The sequence below is a fragment of the Herpailurus yagouaroundi genome, unplaced genomic scaffold (assembly GCF_014898765.1).
Source record: "Herpailurus yagouaroundi ecotype Mexico unplaced genomic scaffold, PumYag 67209, whole genome shotgun sequence".
NCBI lineage: Eukaryota > Metazoa > Chordata > Mammalia > Carnivora > Felidae > Herpailurus > Herpailurus yagouaroundi.
Window position 1 is genome coordinate 887,942 of NW_024420049.1, and position 16,196 is coordinate 904,137.

Below are 16,196 nucleotides of genomic sequence, written 5' to 3' on the forward strand. Positions count from 1 at the left end.
AAACAAAAAAAAAAAAAAAAAACACCAAAAAAAAAACCTTCAGGAGTGAAAAAAAGTCTTCATTCCTTTATCCTTTCCTCCCAAACCTTCTACACCACTGTTCTCCACTTAAGTGACAACTCCATTATTCTAGTTTTTATGTCCATCCTTGAGTCTTTTCTTTCTCTAACACCTCACATGTAATATATCAAGAAGTTCTTCAGGCTATGCCACTCAAATTATATATGGAATACAGCCCCCTTTTATGACCTCCATTGCTACTACTCTATTGAAGCTCACATTATCTCTCACCCATATTACCTTAATAGCTGCCTAACAGGTCTTGTTGCTTCTGTTACTATACTCGCTACATTCTATCTCTTCAGAAAAGTCACAGTGGTGCTGTTAAACTATAGGTCAGATAATCCCAGGCAGATAATTTGGAGTTAGTAGAGGGAAAGTGAGTTTTATTCATATATCCGTCTTTCTGGAAGGTGGGTTTTCAGTGGCAGTTCACTTGGAAAAGCAATGTTTTCTTTTAAAAGTGTGCAGGGATAATATATTTTTCTTCTCTTTTCCTATTTTTTCCTTATTTTTGTTTGTAATAGTAGGTGTAGTTTCAGCTAGGTGTGCTCAGAAACTTTGGCTTTCTCTCCTGCTACTTCTTTTGTAGACTCTTCCTCCCAGGACCTTGAAAAAATAGTGTGGTTTGAGGCATACTCTTCTTAGAAGAAGCTTAGTTATATCTCTTTCTTTGTTCATTTATCTGTTCATTCATTCAAAAATATTGAGTACCTATTCTGTGCCAAACACTGTTCTAATTGAATAAGACGTATGGCCCCTACCCTTATGAAGCCTACATTCTTCTATTGTGGAGAAATAATCACAAGTTAATTTTATATAGCCATAAATGATATAAGGAAACTGTGGGATGATGATAGGGAGTACTGGGATAAGAATGTGAGTCAATAATACCTTGGAGAAGAGACTGAAGGTGTGTGTAAGAAGCCTGAGGTAAAATCAAGGGAAAGCTCTTTATAGTAGAGATCCTTATCTACCGCTACACAAAGGTAGGAAAAACAAACAGGACTTGCTGTTTTTCAGAACTTCATGTCAAATTGTAAAAACAATTTATAGCTTAGAGATATCTAATCAGGAATAAGTTATACTCCTAACCAGGTAAACTCTTTTACCAACAATTCAACAAATCTCACAAGAAAGAACCCAGATGCTCCAAGGCTGTGTACAAATCTCAACTGAGCTTCCCATTTGTATTCACACTCCAAACTTAGAAGTGAAAATTCATGGACCCCTCCTCAGAACTATTGAATTAGAATTTTGGAATAAGACTTAGGAATTTGGATTTAAACAAGCCCTCCAGGTGACTCTTATGTAAGTTAAAGTTTGATAAATGCAAATGTAGATCATAATACATAGGTGGAAAGAACTTTAAGTTCCCAACATCTTATTAGTGCAAAAAAGGTCTAGAATAGGTAGGATCACCCATGTTAACACATAAGCAAGGTGAAAAGAAGTAGCATGGCAAAAAGTTGAACACACTGTAGGGGAAAAGAAGTCAAAAGAACTAAATCTGGAAGAAAATATATAACAAATACTGAAAGTCACCTCCTCATCTTCCTTGAATAATAAAACTCCCGTGTTTCACCTGGGCATATAGTTGCACAGTTAGAGAGTTACATTGTTCAGCCTTTCTTGCAGGTAGATGTGGCCATATAATTAAGTTATGGCTAATAGGATATGAGAAAAAGTAATATGCTTCACTTTCAGATACCTCCTCTTGAAAAGAATGAGTATGCTCCCCTTACCCTTTCTCCCTTCTTACTGGCTATAGATATGAAAATGGTAACTGGAGGAGTCTGTTTAGACACAGACATTGAAGCTACACAATTTGTCCAACCAACCCCATACCACCTTACCTCTGGACTGTTATGTGAAATAGAATAAAATTCTATCTCGTTTGAGCTACTGTATTTTGGAATCTCTTTGTTATAGCAGTTTAGAATATACCCTAATTAATAGGCTGTATGAATCTGATAAAACAAAGACTCAAAGACAAATGATAAAACAACAGAATGAGATGAAAAGGCAGAGTATAGAACTCAGGCATCAAGTCAAAGATCAAAGCAATACTACTGTAGAATTAATAATTAGGAAACTGAAAAGAATAAAGAAGATGGATTAAAATATTGTTATTAATATAAAGAAAGGCCTGGTATATATTCACTCAGGAAATATTTTGTGTAGCAGCTACTTTTTTCCACACACTATTCTAGGTGCAGATAATTGGGGGGAAGAGTTTATATAGGTTGTATTTCAAACAAAAGAAATAGTATGAGTGAAAACCTTGAGGCAGAAAAAAGGCTGGTGTTTTTATTCATAATGGAAATGAAATTGGCACAGCTAAAGGCACATGAACAAGGGGAGCAGAATTGTATGGGGTTAAGTTGGAAAGTCTGGAAGGACAAGATTATGCAGGGCCTCTATGGACCGTGGTAAGAATTTCAATTTTATTCTAGGATAATTGGGAAGCCACTGGGATATTTTAGGTGGGGAACAGGCATGATATAATTTTATATGTTAAAGCTAGCTGTTATATGAAGGTTAGATTACAAGGGGATAAGAAAGGAAACAGGGAAACCCACTGCTCACTTTCCCTCCAATAACAACTCCAAGGCAAGTAATGATGATGGCCCAAACCAGGAAATGCCTATGAGTAAATATCTAAGTGATGTCTCACAAAGATTGTGTGTGTGAATATGAAGCTCAGAGAAAAAGTCTGACCTGAAGATATAAAATTGGAAGTCCTCAGCATATTTGCTAATTGAAGATATAGGACCAAACAAAATCAGCTGGAGTTGAAGTGGAGCATAGGAAGATAAGAGAATTCAAGCCCAAGCTCTGAGGAGCTTTCAACATTTAGAATGAGTAGAAGGGGAGAAATTTCCAAATAATAATGAAAGGGGGAATTCAGAGAGGTAGGAAGAAAGCCAGAAGAGTGTGGTGTTATGGAAGGTGGAAGAAGAGTGCGTTTCACTAAATAAAATGCTGCATGGAGTGGTCAAGTGAGATGAGAACTGAACAGTGTTTGTTGAATTTAGCTATAAAGAAGTCTTTAGTGCGGATTCTGTTAGATTACAGATGGTTAAAGAGTAGGAGACAGGTATGTAAGTGTTTTTAATGATAAGATGACTGGCAGGCTGTACCTCATAGGAGAAAGCCTCACTTGCTTTTTATCGCCTGTCCTCTTTCTTTTTTCAAACATAATATCTGGGTCTAGGGAAAGCAGTCTAGGTTAGCTTAGCTATATAGCTCACTCAGCTTGCTTAGAGCAATGTTTTTCTTCCTTGATCCATTTCTCTGGCATTGGAAGATGTGGCCTTTCATGTTACTGGAAGGTTATATCAGAGGTTCAGGTTTGGGCTTGGAAGGAAGCCACTTAAGTCTTTAGGCTAAAAGAGAGAGGGGGAGGTGGGGAGAGAGAGGAGGGAGAAAGACAGAGACAGAGATCTTTCTATATGACTCAGCCAGGCTACTTGAGTTTTCATTTAATATTAGGTTCCAAGTTCTCAGCTAACAATAAAGCATTTTTGTTTGTTTTCTTTGTATTCTTTGTGGCTATACCTATGTCAGGGACCTCATAGAAATAAGGGAGAGTTGGGATAAATCAGGATTCATATATTCCCAGGATTTCCTTTCAAAATATAATCTCAATAGATCCTCTTAACAGCTCCCCATGGCAGCTTCTTACATGACCAAGCTATCAACTTGAATTACAGATCCCTTGACAGTCCCTGTCTTGTTCCAAACCTGTGCTTGTACTTTTATACTGAAATCTTTCTGGTATTCACACACCTCTCATCTACAGTAATAGAGTCATAACTTTAACTTCAATCCTATGGTTGTCACTCTCCTGTTGCCAAACTCCCCCAAGAAATTGACCGTATGCTTAGGCTGATTTCTACAGCTTGTTAACGCTTTCCCGATATCACGCTCTGTTCAACTACTTGACTGAAATTTCTTGTCATGTGCACTGAATCTGCTATTTAGTACTTGCCTTATGTTAACGAGTGTGTCTAGGCTTCTGTTACCAATCCTTCCTGATGTGGTCTGTATAGTCATTGACCAATGTATTAAGTCTCAGCCCATTTCTCATAGCTATAGGAATAAGGTAATAACCAATTGTGGTTCCAATTGGTTTCTTAAAAAACAAAATGATCTCATTTTGAGAGAAGCTCATTGGTTCTTCCCTTTTAAATATATTCGTGCTTAGTATTTCCTCAGGTCAATATTAACATCTCTACCATTTTCTTGTTGTAATAAAATTTCAATGGGTTTACTTTTGTGGCTGTATAGATTTGAGGAGAAGACCATTTCCCCTCCACAAAATGACCTAATAGTTTATAATTTTCATAAAGTTATTATTTATATATAATAAAATTCATCCATTTTAAATGTACCATCAGATTAATTTTGATAATTGTATACAGTTATGTAACTACCACACACATAGCCAGGTTTGGGAACCACTGCTACCTCTCTACATTCACACTATTTTTAGCAATTTTCTTAGGTGGTTTTTATACACACTCCAGTTTGAGCACCACTGATATATTTATTATTGTGCTTGGTCCAGGGTTACTTTGAATCCAATCCCCTTTCTCTCTTTTTCTCTCATAGATTGTTTATATGTTGTGGGGGAGTTGGTTTCCCAGCATCCACAGATAGTTGACTTATTTTTCTGCTTATGTTACCACAGGCAGAGCCATGCATTCAACTGGTGTGGATTCATAGAATGGAAATTGTCATTATGTTTGGCTTAGCATATTAATGAGGTGGTGCTTCCACAAATGCATGTCCTGAAGTTCAATGTCAAATAGAAATGGTTTTCTTTCTTTTTCTTTCTTTCTTTCTTTTCTTTCTTTCTTTCTTTCTTTCTTTCTTTCTTTCTCTAAACCACTGTTTGTAATTCAGTGGCTATAGGTACCACTGTGGTCTGATACCCCAGATGTCAGGGATTCACCTATAATAGGTAATGGGGAATAAAGGCGATGAGGAAAATGATTATTTTCATTTTATTTTTTTTTCAACGTTTATTTATTTTTTTTGGGGGGGGGGACAGAGAGAGACAGAGCATGAACGGGGGAGGGGCAGAGAGAGAGGGAGACACAGAATCGGAAACAGGCTCCAGGCTCTGAGCCATCAGCCCAGAGCCCGACGCGGGGCTCGAACTCACGGACCGCGAGATCGTGACCTGGCTGAAGTCGGACGCTCAACCGACTGCGCCACCCAGGCGCCCCTGATTATTTTCATTTTAATAGAAAGTAATGACTTTAGAATTAGACCTTCAAAATTTATGTTCTGAGTTTCTGCACCAATATGATACAGAATAAAACAACAATGTGGGTCAGAAATTTTCTATGAGATGCACAATTACTATTTGGTATCATTACACTCTTCTCCCAGTATGGAAGTATAGAGCGGGTGATTAGTAAGTAAGAATCATTTTACATAATAAAAAGTATTCTGGAAATGAAGAATACCTATGCATTAGAGCCATGGGATCTAATCCTGACTTTACTACTAACTCACCGTTCTGTTTCACTTTCCCCATTTTACAACAAGAAGGATAAATTAAATAATCTCTGAGGACACTTCAAACTCTGAAATTCCATGAAGCTATAATTCTCGCCACTTCTCTCCTTCTCCCAAACTGTGAGGAGAGGGAGAAGATGTGTTGGATTGCTTTTACTCTCTCGGCTTAACAATTAGCTCTTCAGTTGATTAATGCTCTGCTGGCAACAACAGCATCTTAGTGAAGATGATTTAGTATTTCAGCAATTGATGGATGCTTATAAATGTGCCAGTTTGGTGTATTGAAATTAGTAAGGTTTCTAAAGGTATTTCAAACTGGCTTTAATTAATTAAATGCTAGATAGATGCATTCCAAGGTTAACCACTTAATAAATTGGCAACCAAATAAAAAATGGAATCAAACATTTTGAGCAGTTTACTGGAAGAGATCTGGGCTTTCCACCAAGAGATTCTGTAGCAACTCTGGCAGCAGAATGGGCCATTTTTAAGCTCCTGACTCATTGTCACTATATCCTTTCACCCAAGACTGAATCCTTCCCCATAAAAAACTGCATAGTGTTGCTTGACCGGTAGCAACAATGACTGTGTTGGTATCCACAGACTAAAAGAAAGTCCTTACATTAAATTTTAATAGTTGAGACAAGAACCATCTTTAATTTACTGTGTACTTGAACATAAGAGTATTCTAAAGGAGGACAATAGTGATAATTCTTAGGTATGTAGAAAAGTTCTTTGCTATTTCTCTGAACTGGTATTTAAGTGGAGGACTAGAAAAAGGGATCATAAAATAAGACAATTTGATCCTGCTTAGAAGACTGTAGAGAGTGTTAAGGTTTTCAAGATTGAAAATGAGAATTAAAGGTTGCCCATGTACCTACTGAGAAATTAATTCAGGAAAACTTCTGTTTTCAGAGAAACTAAAGGAATAGATATTATCATCTATGTGTCAGGAAGCTATATTTATAAAAACCTGAGCACTTTGTTAAATCAGGTTATAATACCAAGAAACACAGCAAGCAGCTACTTTATGCTCAACCCTGTGCTAAGTGCTATGAAGAACATGAGAAAGAAAGGAGATTCATGCTTGAGAGTACTTACAAAGACAGCATGATATAATGGAAAGACTTATGGACTGAGAGTCAGAAGCCTTGGATTCCACCAGCGTAATCTGTGATTTTGATAAGGGACTTCTCTCCAAGTTTCAGATTCCCAGACCATTGAAATAGGATTCAATGAGATAATATGTGAAGTACTTCAGAAATTATGAAGAGCTAGTCACATGTGGTCAATGACAATATACTTGCTAATGACTAGAGGTAATAATAGTGAAGTAAAAAACACCCACAAAACAGAACTCCGACAGACAAATTTGTGTTCGAATCCTGTGCTTGTCATTTACTAGCTGTGTGGCTTTGGGGGAGTCACTTAACCTCTATAAGCCTCGGTTCCCCATTTGTAAAATTAGGGTATGATAACAATAAGAACTTACCTCAAAATATTGTTGCCTGTCACATAGCAGGTATTTGTTAATGACAGCCTTTATTACTCATCAAAATAAATACAGTTAGGTAGGAAACTGTATGGCAAGCTGTAAAGGCAATGGGAATTTTAAATTCCATGTCAAAATACACTGGGAGCAAAGCTACCATGATAGCAGAAATAACTTAGGGTACCCCTTTTCAGAAATTTTATATAATAATTTTGTGTTCTTTGGGTAAATACCCTGTGGTGTGATTGCTGGATCAAAAAAAAAATAGTTATATTTTTAACTTTTTGAGGAATAGCCATACTGTTTTTACAGTGGCTGCACCAGTTTGTATTCCCACCAATAGTGCAAGAGGGTTCCTCTTTCTCTGCATCCTCACCAACACCTGTTGTTTCTTATGTTGTTAATTTTACTGAAAAGTGTGAGGTGATATCTCATTGTAGTTTTGATTTATATTTCCTTGATGGTGAGTGATGAGCATTTTTTGTGTGTGTCTGTTGACCATCTGGATATCTTCTTTGGAAAAATCTCTGTTTATGTCTTCTACTCATTTCTATATTGATTTGCTCATTTTCAGTGTGTTGAGTTTTGCAAGTTCTTTATATGTTTTGGATACTAGCCCTTTATCAGATATGTCATTTGCAAATATTTTCTACTTTTCTGTAGGTTGCCTTTTAGTTTTGTTATTTTCTTTACTGTGCAGACGCTTTTTATTATAATGAAGTCCCAATAGTTTATTTTGGTTTTGTTTCCCTTGCCCCAGAAGACATATCTAGGGATACATGTACCCCTATGGTTACAGCAGCTTTATTTACAATAGCCAAAATATGGAAGTGGCCCAAGTGCCCAAGTGTCCATTGATTGATGAATGGATAAGAAGATGTGGTACACACACACACACACACACACACGCTGGGAAATTACTCAGCCATAAAGAGGAACAAAATCTTGCCATTTGCAACAACATGGATGGAGCTGCAAAGTATTACTCTAAGCAAAATAAGTCAGAGAAAGACAAATACCATATGATTTCACTCATAGGTGGAATTTTAGAAACAAAATGAGCAAAGGGGGAAAAAAGAAAGAGACAAACCAAGAAACATACTCTTAACTATAGAGAATAAACTGATGGTCACTAGAAGGGAGGTGCAGGGGGACGGGTGAAATAGGTGATGGGGATTAAGGAGTGCACTTGTTGTGATGAGCGTAGAGTGATGTATGGAAGTGTTGAATCACTAAATGGTACACCTGAAACTAATGTAACAGTGTATGTTAAGTAAAAACATAAAACTTAAAAAAATAAAAAGAAATAAAAAATAAATTTTATATAATGAAAATAGACCTTCAAAAGAAAACTACGCTTGCATATTTTAAGAAATTATGTGAGATTAAGGCAGATGCACTGGAGACAGAGATGAGTCAGTGAGGAGTTAAAATCTATGAGTAGATGACTCATTGATGACAAAAACATGACAAGTGAGGAAAGGTGACTCGAGTTTTTGGCTTGAGTGATTGGATAGATGATGGTACCATTTGTTCATTCAACAAAAATTTATTGATGCCTAGTATGTACCAGGTTCTGAAAATAGGGTGGTAAACTAAACAGATATAGTTCTTGTCCACGTGTATGTTACAATCTAGTGGGAGAAACAGGATATAAACAAAATAAAACAAAAAGTGTAGTCCAAAACCGTGATAAGTGTTAAGAAAGAAAATACAGACTGCTATCTCAAACTATGCCAGAGAGACAAATAGTGACAAGGATTTCACAAATGGTGAAAACCTTGAAAACAAGTTTTTGGGTAAAAACAAAATTATGACCTCATTTTTTGAACATTTTAAGTTTTGAACTATCAGGGGGAAACTGATACAGTTTCCCAGAACTGATACAGTTGAAGATATTCAGAAGTCAGTGAAGATAATAGATTTGGAACTCAGAGTAGATCTGGGTGGCAGATATTAAAAGAAAATTTATTCCGATGGTGATTGAAGTTCTAAGATTACATGAAGTCATCTAACAACAACATACAGAGCAGGGGGCCCCAGAGAAGTGTGTGTGCAAATGCGCGTATGTGTGGGGCACCTGGGTGACTCAGTTGGTTAAGCGTCAGACTTCAGCTGAGGTCATGATCTCACCGTTCATGAGTTCAAGCCCTGCTTCGGGCTCTGTGCTGACAGTTTAGAGCCTGGAGCCCGCTTCAGATTCTGTGTCTCCCTCTCTCTCTGCCCCTCCCCGGCTCACACTCTTGTCTCTCTCTCAAAAAAATAATTAAAAAATTTTAAAAATGTGCATATGTGTATGTGTGCATGTTCAGTCTTGTTTTTAATTGGATTTGAATGTCTTCAGTTGGGGCACACACTATATACTTCAAACATAGTCCACATCATTCCCTGTTTTTCTTATAACTGAATGGCTTCAATTTCATAAATGCATTTTACCTATTTGGTCTCTGGGAACATTTGAGTTTTCATTTCTGATATAGAAAAAAAAAAAAACGACAGACTTCCTAGCATTTAACATTCACATTTTGTTTAAATTTTTATATTTATTTATTCAGTTACTTAAAATATTATTTTTTTAATTTACATCCAAATTAGTTAGCTTATAGTGCAACAATGATTTCAGGAGTAGATTTCTTAGTGCCCCTTACCCATTTAGCCCATCCCCCCTCCCACAACCCCTCCAGTAACCCTCTGTTTATTCTCCATGAGTCTCTTTTTTTTTTTAACTTGTTTTATTTTTTAAAATTTACATCCAGGGTGCCTGGGTGGCGCAGTCGGTTAAGCGTCCGACTTCAGCCAGGTCACGATCTCGCGGTCCGTGAGTTCGAGCCCCGCGTCGGGCTCTGGGATGACGGCTCAGAGCCTGGAGCCTGTTTCTGATTCTGTGTCTCCCTCTCTCTCTGCCCCTCCCCCGTTCATGCTCTGTCTCTCTCTGTCCCAAAAATAAATAAACGTTGAAAAAAATTTAAAAAAAAAAATAAAATTTACATCCAAATTAGCATATAGTGCAACAGTGATTTCAGGAGTAGATTCCTTAGTGTCCCTTACCCGTTTAGCCCATCCCCCCTCCCACAACCCCTCCAGTAACCCTCTGTTTGTTCTCTATATTTATAAGTCCTGGCATTTAACATTTAAAACACATATTAACCTGTCAACATATTTTAAATATTATTTGTAAATAATCATGCAAAAATGTACTTTTTTCTATTTTGATGTACGGTTCTATGGATTTTAACATTTGTATTGGTACATGTAAATCACCATCACAATCTGGGCACAGGACAATTTCAATAGCCAAAAATAACTACCTCAGTATACCACTTTATAGTCATCTCTCCCTCCACCCATAAACCCTGATAATCTGTTCTCCATCCTTTATAGTATTGCCTTTTTCATAATGCAATATAAATGAAACAATGCAATATGTAGCCCTTTGAGGCTGGCTTCTTTCATGCAGAATCATGTCTTTGAGAGTCATCCAAATTGTTCTGTAGATCAATAGTTTGTTCTCCTTATTCTGAGTAGTATTCTGTTGTATGAGTATACTAAAGTTTGTGCATGTATTCATCATGGAATGACATTTGGATTCTTTCCAGTTTGGGGCTATTATAAATACTGCTGATATAAACATTGCTGCTTAGACATAAGTTTTCATTTCTCTGGGGCAGAAACTCAGAGGTGAGATTGTTGGGTCATATGGTAAGTCTATGTTTGACTTTACAGAAAATTGCCAAACCATTTTCCAGAGTGACTGTCACATTGTTCCTTCTAGTAATGTATGAGAGTCTCATTTGCCCATATACTTGTCAGTGCTTGGTATTGTCAATATTTATTAAAAATTTCTTTTTTGTTATAAAAATAAAGGATGTATTGTTAATTTTTTAAGGAAATATACAAGAAAGGCAAAAAATATAAAATAAAGTTCTCTAATGTCTCTCCTCTTACCCATGAGAAACCTGTTAATGGTCTCAAGTGTATTTCTTCAGAAGTATTTGACTTATTCATAAGTATATATGGACATATACAACCATCCTTGTGCTGCTTTTTAAAATTCAAATGATATTATAAGAGAATATTGTTTGTAAGTAAAAGTACATTGTACATTAACATCTATGTTCCATTATGAGATAATTTCTGTATAAGGTGGGAGGTTAAGATTGAGGGTGTTTTTGCTTTATTTTGTTTGTGTATTGATGTACAATTTTTGAAACACCATTTGTTGAAAAAACTATCTTTACCAAATTGAATTGTTTTTGCACCTTGGCGAAAAATCATACGACCATATTTGTGTGGGCATATTTCTTTTTTTAATTTTACACTTTATTTTTTTATTTAACTTTTTGTTTTGATTCCAATTAGTTAACATACAGTATTATATTAGTTTCAGGTGTATAAAATAGTAATTCCACAGTTCCATACACCACTCTGTGTTCAACATTACAAGTGCACTCCTTAATCCCCATCATCTATTTCACCCACCCCCCTACCCACATCCCCTGTGGTAAACATCGGTTTGTTCTCTATAAATAAGAATCTGTTTCTTCTTTTTCTCTCTGTTTTTTCCCCTTCGATCCTTTGTTTGTTTCTTAAATTCCACATATGAATGAAATCATGTGGTATTTGTCTTTCCCTGACTGATGTATTTCACTTAGCGTTATACATTAGCGTTGCTGCAAATGCAAGATTTCATTCTTTTTTATGGATGAATAATTTTCCATTGTGTGTGTGTATGTATATGTATGTATATGCATATATATAATGTCTTCTTTATCAATTCATCTATTGATGGACACTTGGGCTGCTTCCTTATCTTGCTTATTAAACAGTGCTGTTGTAAAAGTAGGGATGCACATATCCCTTTGAATTGGTGTTCTTGTATTTTTGTGTAAACACCCAATAGTGTGATTGCTGGATTATAAGGTAGTCTTATTTTCAATTTTTTGAGGAATTTCCATATTGTTTTCTACAGTGGCTGCACCAGTTTGCATTCCCACCAACAATTGGAATGAGGGTTCCCCATTCCTATGAGGGTTCTCCTTTTTCCACATCCTCACAATCACTTGTTTTTGCTTGTGTTGTTGTTAGCTATTCTGACAGGTGTGAGGTGATATCTCATTGTAGTTTTGATTTGCATTTCCCTGATGATAAGTGATGATGGACATCTTTTCATGTGTCTGTTGGTCATCTGTATGTCTTTGTCAGAAATATATCTATTCATGTCTTCTGTCCATTTTCAATTGTATTATTCATTTTTGGGTGTTGAGTTCTATAAGTTCTTTATATATTTTGGATACTAGTCTTTTATCAGATGTGTTATTTGCAAATATCTCCTTCCATTCTGTAAGTTGCCTTTTAGTTTTGTTGATTGTTTCCTTCCTTCTGCAGGACCTTTTATTTTGATGTGGTCTCAATAGTTTATTTTTGATTATGTTTCCCTTGCCTCAAGAGACTTATCTAGAAAGAAGTTGCTATAGTCATATCACAGAAGTTACAGCCTCTGTTCTCTTCTAGGATTTTATGGTTTCAAGTTTCACAGTTAGGTCTTTAATCCATTATTTTTGTGTATGGTGTAAGAAAGTGGTCATTTTGCATGTTGCTGTCCAGTTTTCCCAACACCATTGGTTGAACAGACTGTCTTTTTTCCATTGAATATTCTTTCCTGTTTTATCAAATATTAATTGACCATATAATTGTGGGTTTATTTCTGGATTTTTCTATTCTGTTTCATGGATCTATGTGTCTATTTTTGTGTTAATACTATACCGTTTTGATCACTACAGCTTTGTAGTACAACTTGAAGTCCAGAATTAGAATGCCTCCAGCTTTGCCTTTCTTTTTTTAAGGTTGCTTTGGCTATTCAGGGTCTTTGGTGGTTCCATACCAATTTTAGGATTGTTTGTCTAGCTCTGTGAAAAATGCTATTGGTATTTTGATACAGATTGCATTAATTGTGTAGATTGCTTTGAGTAATATAGATATTTTAACAATATTTGTTCATCCAATCCATGAGCATGGAAGGTATTTCCAATTCTTTGTGATGTCTTCAGTTTCTTTCCTCAGTCCTTTATAGTTTCTGAGTACAGGTCTTTCACCTCTTTGGTTAGGTTCCTTCCTAGGTATCTTATTATTTTTGGTGCAATTGTAAATGATATTGATTCCTTGAATTCTTTTTCCTGTTGCTTCATTATTGGAGTATAGAAATGCAGCACATTTCTGTACATTTGATTTTGTATCTTATGATTTCAATGAATTTGTGTATCAGTTCTATCATTTTTTGTGGAATCTTTTGGGTTCTCAATATAGGGTATCATGTCATCTGCAAATAGTGAAAGTTTGACTTATTCCTTGCTGATTTGTATGTTTTTTAAAATTTCTTTTTGTTTTCTTAATGCTGAGGCTAGGACTTCCAATATTATGTAAAATAACAGTGGTAAGAATGGACATCCCTATCTTGCTCCTGACCATAGAGGAAAAGCTCTCAGATTTTCCCCATTGAGGATGATATTAGCTGTAGATTTTCATATATGACCTTTATTACATTGAGGTATGCTCCATCTAAACCTACTTTGTTGAGGGTTTTTATCAAGAATGGATGTGGTATCATGAAGGCCCTATATGAAAGACCCAAAGCTAATATCCTCCTCAATGGAGAAAATCTGAAAGCTTTCCCCCTAAGGTCAAGAACACGACAGAGATATCCACTTTCACCACTGTTGTTCAACATAGTACTGGAAGTCCCAGCCTCAGCAATCAGAAAACAAAAAGAAATAAAAGGTATCCAAATTGGCAAGGAAGAAGCCAAACTTTCCCTCTTCGCAGACGGCATGGTATTCTACATAGAAAACCTGAAAAATTCCACCAATAACTGCTAGAGCTGATACATGAATTCAGAAAAGTCTCAGGATATAAAATCAATGTACAGAAATATGTTGCATTTCTATACACCAATAATAAGGCAGCAGGAAGAGAAATGAAGGAAATGATCCCATTTATAATTGCACAAAAAGCCATAAGACCCCTATGAATAAACCTAACCAAAGATGTAAAAAACCCATACTCTGAAAACTATAGAATGTGTATGAAAGAAATTGAAGAAGACACAAAGAAATGGAAAAACATTCTGTGCTTATGGATTGGAAGAACAAAAATTGTTAAAATGTCTACACTACCCAAAGCAATTTGCCCATTCAATGCAATCCCTATCAAAATAACACCAGCATTCTTCACAGACCTAGAACAGACAGTTCTAAAATTTGAATGGAACCAGAAAAGACACCGAATAGCCAAAGTAATGTTGGAAAAGAAAACCAAAGCTGGAAGCATCACAATTCCAGACTTCAAGCTGTATTACAAAGCTGTAATCATCAAGACAGTATGGTACTGGCACAAAAACAGTCACATAATCAGTGGAACAGAATAGAGAACCCATAAATGGGCCCACAAATGTATGGCCAACTAAACTTCAACAAAACAGGAAAGAATATCCAATGGAAAAAAGACAGTCTCTTCAGTACATGGTGTTGAGAAAGCTGGACAGTGCCATGCAGAAGAATGAACCTGGACTACTTTCTTATACCATACACAAAAATAAATTCAAAATGGATGAAAGACCTCAATGTGAGACAGGAAACCATCAAAATCCTAGAGAAGAAAACAGGCAACAACCTCTTTGACCTCAGCCACACCAACTTCTTACTAGACATGTCTCTGGAGGCAAGGAAAACAAAAGCAAAAACGAACTATTGGGGCCTCATCAAGATAAAAAGCTTCTTCACAGTGAAAGAAACAATCAACAAAACTAAAGGGCAACCGACAGAATGAGAGAAGATATTTGCAAATGACATATTGGATAAAGGGTTGGTCTCCAAAATCTATAAAGAACTTATCAAACTCCCCCCTCCCCAAAATAAATAATCCAGTGAAGAAATGGGCAGAAGACATGAATAAACACTTTTCCAAAGAAGACATCCAGATCACTATCAGGCACAAGGAAAGATGTTCAACACCACTCATCATCAGGGAAATACAAATCAAAACCACACTCAGATATCACCTCACACCTGTCAGAATGGCTAACATTAACAACTCAGGAAACAACAGATTTTGGCGAACATGTGCAGAAACGGGAACCCTCTGGCACTGTTGGTGGGAATGCAAACTGGTGCAGCCACCCTGGAAAAGAGTGTGGAGGTTTCTCAAAAAGTTAAAAATAGAATTATCTTACAACCCAGCAATTGCACTACTATGTGTTTACCCAAAGGATACAGGAGTGCTGATTTGAAGGGGCATGTGCACCCCAATATTTATAGTAGCACTATCAATGATAGCCAAATTATGGAAAGAGCCCAATTCCCATCAACTGATGAATGGATAAAGAAGATGTGTATACATATGTATACTCCATACAATGGAGTGTTACTTAACCATCAAAAAGAATGAAATCTTTCCATTTGCAACTATGTGGATGGAACTAGAGTGTAATATGCTAAGTGAAATAAGTCAGTCAGAGAAGGACAAATATCATGATTTCACTCACGTGTGGAATTTATGAAACAAAACAGATAAAAATAGGGGAAGGGAAGGAAAAATAAAATAAGATAAAAAGAGAGAGGGAGGCAAACCATAAGAGACTCTTAAATACAGAAAACAAAAAGAGGGTTGTTGGAGGGGAGGGGATGGGAGGATAGGCTAAATGGGTGATGGGCATTAAGGAGGGTACTTGTGGATGAGCACTGGGTGTTATGTGTAAGTGATGAATCACTAAATTCTCCTGAAATCAATACTACACTGAATGTTAATTAACTTGAATCTAAATTTTAAAAGAAGAATGGATGTTGTACCTTGTCAAAAGCTTTTTATGCATCAATTAAAAGGACCATATTGTTCTTTTCTTTTACTGATGTCATGTAGCATGTTGATTGATTTGTGAATATTGACCCACCCTTGCAGCTCAGGAATAAGCTCCAGGTGATTGTGGCGAATGATTTTTTAATGTATTGTGGGATACAGTTTGCTACTATTTTATTGAGAGTTTTGCACCTATGTTCATCAAGATTATTGGCTTGTAGTTCTCTTTTTAGTGGTATCCTTATCTGGTTTTAGTATCAGGGTAATG